This window comes from Humulus lupulus, chromosome 9 (genome assembly GCF_963169125.1).
Source record: "Humulus lupulus chromosome 9, drHumLupu1.1, whole genome shotgun sequence".
Classification (NCBI taxonomy): Eukaryota; Viridiplantae; Streptophyta; class Magnoliopsida; order Rosales; family Cannabaceae; genus Humulus; species Humulus lupulus.
Window position 1 is genome coordinate 32,164,065 of NC_084801.1, and position 7,137 is coordinate 32,171,201.

General features: G+C 34.3%; 1 long non-coding RNA gene across 1 annotated transcript; it reads left to right on the forward strand.

Moving 5' to 3' along the window:
- The first annotated feature begins 3,125 nt into the window (after positions 1-3,125).
- Positions 3,126-3,897, forward strand: LOC133801820 (uncharacterized). Its single transcript, XR_009876995.1, has 3 exons — positions 3,126-3,194; positions 3,585-3,619; positions 3,715-3,897. It is a non-coding gene; the product is annotated as an uncharacterized LOC133801820 (long non-coding RNA).
- The last annotated feature ends 3,240 nt before the right edge of the window (positions 3,898-7,137 follow it).

Below are 7,137 nucleotides of genomic sequence, written 5' to 3' on the forward strand. Positions count from 1 at the left end.
TAATTATAAAATCAATTTAATAAAAAAATAAATTGGTCAAATATAATTACGACATCTGTTAGGCTATTTATCTATTTACTTAAGTTTTTCTTTTTATATTTTGTGATATAATTTTGATTTATTTACAAAAGAAATAAATTAATTCAGAATTTATTAAGAAAATTAATTTAGATTAAGTGAGGGTAAATTGGTCATTGTTAAAAAATTGTTGAGCGAATTTTTGTCTAGGGTAACATTTTTTCACTACTACAACAAGTATCTTTTATGACACTTTTTTAGGGAACTCACCTAGATGTGAGCCCTAATTACTGATATGGGCCCTAAAAGATTATTGAAACATTTGAGTGTCCTAAAAGAGTATTGAGGGCTCTCAGAGTGGGCCGTATACAAATAATAAATAAATAAATTAACAAATTAAAGTTTTATTAATAACGAAAATATTAAAAATAAAACAAACCCTAGCTCATACCCACTCAACCCCCCGATCTCTCTCTCTTTCTTTTCTTCTTCATTTTCCTCATCTTTTTATCTCCTCTCTCTCTTAGATATCTCTCTCATTCCCTCTCTCTCTCTCCCACCTGTATCTTTGAAGAGCCTGACTTCTGCTTCCCCAACGCTACTAGCTACACTCTCCGAGCAGGGAGCTCCAGAGCCTGCCAAAGCTTCAACCCACACGAGCCCTATCCCTCATGCACCCCCTAAGGCAAACAACGAAGCCTTCGATCTTCCTGCGATTTTGGGATTTTCCAAAATTTTCTATGAGATTCCGAGCCACCACCACCATCATACTCAACACTTTCATGCAAGAAAAACCCAACAAAGGATCGGGTTGGAAGTCTTTAGATTTCATTTTTTGTATTCTTTGGAATCTATGGAGTCCAAAAGTTTTTGGCTCCAATCTAGCCACCACGTTCTGTTCCACAAAGATCCACCACCACCACGACGTTCCCCAAGCCTTAAGCTTCGAAAGTGAGTCACTGTTTTCTCAAACTTGACCAGCAGCCACTTTTGGGTGCTCCGACTATCGTCTCATGCTCCAAACATCATCCTCAACCCCGTTTCACTATCCCAAGAATTTGGTATAATTTCTAACCCTAATTTTAATTGTTTTGGGTTATATAATTAATTGTGAATTAAGAAATTAAATGTAGTTATGAGTGAATTAGCATACTCTAATTTTACTGGACTGCTCTGGGATTGTTTATGTGATATGTTTGCAACTTTTTAAAATTTGGGGATGTTCAATTTGCAGTCGTTATGTTGCCTGTCTTTATAGAAATTTACCTACTCATGTTGATCGGGTTATCTTTATAAAACCATATGTTATTCTAGGATCAATTAGAATAGCTATTTATATGGATTAGAGAATTATGCTTTCTAGTTTCTATTATATTTCATTTAAAAAGAAATCTAGTTTATTGGATTTGGAGATAAACAAATTATAATTTGTTTGTGGTATATATGGACTGTGTTTCTTCATGTTATTCTTTGTCTATTACAGTGATACTGTACTAATAATATCGTACATGTTCTTGTTAATCTAATTTGTCAAGTTTTGAATGTATGTTGTTCTTGTGGTTTGTTATGTTTCATGTGTCTTGTAGTGGTTTGTTTTGATTGGACTTTTCCTTGTTGTGTCTCAAAAGTTGGAATTAGTTTCTTCTACTTTTTTTTGCATCTAATTTGACATTAATATTATTATAATTTTGGGAATACTAATTAGTTGTATATAATTTTAGTTATAATTAGTAAATTGTAGTTGCCCATCATCTAATAGATTTCATATATATAAATGTTTCATTATTATTCATATTTGTTTTATAAATCTGTTAATATCTAATTGAATATATAAGTCTTATTGTTTTAATACTTTTTCAAATTTTTATATAAATGTTTCATTTAGATCATAATTTTTAATTAAAAAAATATAAATTAATTATTTTTAAAAATAAATTTTCGGGGCACTCATAATGTGTCCTATAACATTATCACTAGAATAGGTATCCTAATAAAATTGGACTCTTGCCTTATTATAACTTTTAAGGGTACTCATTGCGTGTCCTAAAAATATTCTTTTAGGGCTCACAACACGTGCCCCAATAAACTTTACTTTTTAAGGCTCTCAAATATGACTTTTATTAAAACTAGTTTTTTTTTTCCTTAAACATAATAATTAAATCTTTAAAATTAAAAAAAAAGTTATTTTAAAAGATTAGGAAAATAAAAAATACGAAAAATCAAATTAATTAAATAAATTTTCAAATATTAAAAAATAAAAAATCTAATTAATAACAAATAATTTTTTTTACTTTTTCTTTTCTTTTACAATATAAAATAAATATTTCTTAAAACAAAAATAAATATTAAATCCTAAACAAAGTTTTTCCCCTTTGTTCTCCTCCTTTAAAATTTATATTTTTTATTTGTTTAAGCCCTTCGTCTTTTGTCCTCCTCTTTACTTAAATATTTTTTTCTTTGTTTTAGTATTTATTTTAAATTTTCATTCTGATTTTTTTTATTTTACGTTATAAAAGAAAAGAAAAGAAAAAGGTAAAAAAGATTTATGATTTAATTAATATTTTTATAAAAAAAAATTAAGTTTTTTAATAGACACGACGCAATTTGGTAGTGGTCAATGTTCGGGGGAAAAATTACTAACCATTCTATATATGACTGCCACATATACATACAAAATGCCACATCATCAATTTGTTAGTCATCTAAGACTAATTCTAATAAAAGTCTCATATTTCAATAACGTATATAGTTCGGGGGAAATTTTTAATATCGCGAATAATTTGAGGAAATGATAGTTTAAGTGACAAAAATGCAATTTATTGATCATGAGTCATGTGCCAAACTAAAAATAAATATTTTCAAACATACATTTTATTGGGTAGAATGAAAACATAACGGCCCTACTCGGTAGCTCTTAAAGAAATTTTTTTTTTTATTATTTTAATTAAAAATCTGAAAATATTGGCAGAAAACACATTTGGAAATGCAATTTTCTTTTTATTTTTTAAAATTTAAAATAAAAAGTAATTAAATTTTGAAAACATAATTTTGACGCTTTTAATTGTTTTTTAAAAGGCATTTTCATTTCGTTCTCTAGTCCTCATGCAGCAGAGCACAACAATGGCGTCAAACTTTCTAGTTTTCACTCTCCACTCCGATTACTGTGATTTCTTTAGGTAAGATTATATTCTTGTCACTGTGATCTACTTCTCCCTCCCTCTCTCTCCCTCTCTCATGTCTCCAAAGACCAAGCCTCTAGAGATCTCGATCATTACTTCAATTTTAGGTTTTTTTATTTTTTCTTTTCTGGGTTTCTTTAATAGAGTTCTGATTTTGATGTTTGCTTATCTATTTTTTGAGTCTGATTGTTACTTCTCGTTCTAAACTCTGATGATAACTGAAAAAGATTGGTCTATTGTTGTTTTGAAGCATTGTTCCATTATGGTTTACGTATAATATATTGATATATTATGCAATTGGATTCTTTCCAATAAAAATTTCTTGCTCAAGTGTTTTATGTTGCCCAATAGTTAACTTTACAAAGAGATTATCTTTCTGTTTTGTAGGCATTCTGAGGACTCCTCAAAATCCCTTTCGGCAAGTACAAGATCTATTCTAATCCTTTCAAATTGCAGCCTTTTCTCTATTTTGTTTTAGTACATTTCATTATTAATTTTAGATGTTTTTTTGCTGCAGAGATTTTACATGGGGAAACCATGTCCAAAAGAGTTGAAATGTGATGTTGAGGTGACTATTAAGTCTATTTTGATTATGTTCATTTTATTTAATGAGAAGCTAGTGCTGCACTTGTTACGGCAGGTAGTTTGAAAGCTAAATGTGTAGTGTAAATGTTATAATAACATTTAAATTATTTGGGATGTTTGTTTCACTGTCCTCTTTTAATCATGTCTCGTTGTGAAGAATCCTTTCAGTCAAATATGGGTGACTTATATTTTCTCTAGACTCAAATGCAAACAATAATATCACTTATTTTTAACGTGCAACTAAGCTCGTATGCCATTAGAGATGAAGATAGTTTGAAAAAGATAAAAAAGAATGAAAGGCTGAAAAGATAATTGTTTATGACTATTACTCCTCCCTGCTCACCGAAATAAAGAGCAGGGCCTATTTTATTTATATTACATTGTAGAAAACTCTGGAATACAGAGTAAAACAAAATTTGTTATGACAGGTATAAAAGTTTTACAGTGTTGTCATTAGTGTTCCTCACACATGGATTTCTAATTTTGTACACATGGCAATCCACCACCTTTCTCAACACGCCCCCTCAAGTTGGTCTGGGGAGTTGACACCACAGACAACTTGTCCTTGAGAAAGGTATGTTGTGATATGGAGAAGGCCTTGGTCAATATATCAGTTGATGATCTGTTGGAATGTATCTGATATCCAATTCTTTGTCTTCAACTTTGTCCCTTAAAAAATGAACACCCAACTCTATCTGCTTGGTTCTGGCATGAAAAACAAGATTGTTAGCTAATTGTTTTGCCCCTGAATTGTCACACCAGATGATAGGCACTCCTTGAGTCTTGACTCCAACCTCGATGCATATGGATTAAAGCCAAGCAATTTCAATTGCGCTTTGTGCTAGAGCACGATACTCAGCTTCTGTACATGATCTTGCAATTGCCTTTTGTTTTTTTGAACACCAAGATATTAGATTTCCTCCAAGATAGACTACATACCCAGTTGTAGACCTGCGATCATCGAGTGACCCTGCCCAATCTGAGTCACAAATTACTTCCAAACTTAATTGTTGAGCTACTTTGAACATTAACCCACGACCGATGGTCCCTTTAATGTATCTCAAGATTCTTTTGCAAGCAGACTAATGATTTTGAGTAGGAGTATGCATAAATTGGCTTAGTTTATTGACTGAAAAGGAAATATCAGGCCTGCTTAGAGTAAGATATTGAACCTCCAACAACACTCCGAAATAGAGTGGTGTTTTTAAATGGGTCGTTGTCTTGAAGAGATAGTTTTGCCCCTTGGCATTGGTGTAGGAGCTGGTTTTCAATCTGTCATGTTGCTTCGTCAAAGTAGATCTAGTGTGTATTTAGTTTGAGATAGATGTAGCTCTTGTTGCCCCCTCACTATCTCAAAACTAAGAAAGTAGGCGGCAGAGCCAATACTTTTGAGGGAAAATTTATCATTGAGAGCAGCAATAACTTTGGCAACTTCAGATTGATGACTACCAATCAGGAGAATGTCGTCCACATAGACAAGCGGATATAAGACAACAGAACCATGCTTGTAAATGACACAAGGAGGAGTCAGCAATGAAGTTCTGAAAATCAAGAGTAAACAAGGTGTTGCGAAGAGTGTCGAACCAAGCGCGAGGGGCTTGTTTTAAGCCATATAAGGAACGATTTAGCTTGCAGACAACATGTGGTTGGTGAGGATCAACAAAACCATCAGGTTGCTGCATGTATACCAGCTCAAAAAAATGAGTGCCATTGAGGAATGTGTTATTGATGTCGACTTGTTGAATGTCCCAATGGTTAGCAACAACAAGAGTGAGGATGAATCGAATGGTAGATGGTTTAACCAAAGGGCTATATGTCTAAAAAAAATCAATGCCAGGCACTTGTTGAAAGCCTTTGGCAACAAGGCGTGCTTTGTAGCGCTGAACGGAGCCGTCCGCATTATGCTTGATGTGAAATACCCATTTTTTGGCAACAATATTCATGTCTGAAGTTGCAGGGATGAGAAACCAAGTATTAGATTTCATGAGAGCTTGATATTCAGAGACCATTACAGCACGCCACTTTAGAATAGTGAGAGCTTGGGCGGTGGAAGTGGGCTCAACATCATTGGCTAATGCGAGCGATCATGGGGTGTAGGGAGGGACGGGTTTTTGGGTTGATGAGTGGAGATGGGAAGGTCAACAACGAGGGGAAGGGTGGCAGGAGATGAGTTTGTAGGGGGAGAAGTAGAAGAGAGGGTATTAGGACTTGTAGAGCTGGTTGGGGAAATGGGAGTATGATGCTGAAGGGTGGAAGGATACTTACTTGAAGAACCCGAGGAGGGAGGTGCAGCTTCAGGGGCAAAAGCATGAGAACCTGTAGTAGACTGAGGAAAGGTGGAGGGGAACAGAACTTCAACAGGGATGCTGAACCATTGAGCAGAGTTGGTAGAGGGTGTGGACAACAGAGATGAACTAAGAAATGAACCTGTAGAGAATGGAAACTCAGTCTCATGAAATACCACACTTTGAAAAATATAGACATGATTATTATAACTTAGACATAGATAACCCTTGTGATTGGGGCTGTACCCTATGAAAAGACATGGACGGGAGCGAAAATCTAGCTTATGAGCATTATATGCACGGAGATGAGGGAAGCAAAGAGAGCCAAAACTTTCAAGCTGGAGTAATCAGGTGGTGAGTGAAATAGAGACTCAAAAGGAGACTTGTGATCAAGAGTTGGATTAGGAAGTAAATTAATAAGGTAAGTGGCAGTGCAAAAAGCTTCCCACCAGAAAGTTGTGGGCATGTGAGCTTGGGAGAGAAGAGTGAGACCCATCTTGACTATATGATGATGTTCGCGTTTAGCGGTGCCATTTTGTGGGTGGTCATGAGGACATGGATGACGAAAATGAATGCCAATACTATGGAAGAAAGGGGCAAGACTGCGGTATTCACCACTCCAGTCGGGTTAGGCAGATTTATTTTTTTTTTTCAAATTTTCCTTCAACTAATTTTTGAAAGCTTAGAAAAATTGATTTTACTTTGGAGTTGAGTCGCATGGGAAAAATCCAAGTGAACTTGGAGTGATGATCAAGAAAATGGACATAATAACGAAAGTCATCACGGGAAGGGATAGGGGAAGGACCCCAAACATCAGTGTGTACTAGTTCTAATATAGAAGAAGTGTGGTGTGTGGAGTGACCATAATGCAGGTGATGAGATTTACCAATGGAACAAGCAGTACAATAGTCAAGAAGAACTAAAATATTTTGTTGTGCATTCATTGAAACTTTTTTCATTACATTAAGAGAAGGGTGACCAAGGCGCATGTGTCATAGGAAACTTGGACTGACTCTAGGACTAACATTGGAGACAAAACTAAACTTAGGTGAGACACAAGACTGAAAATT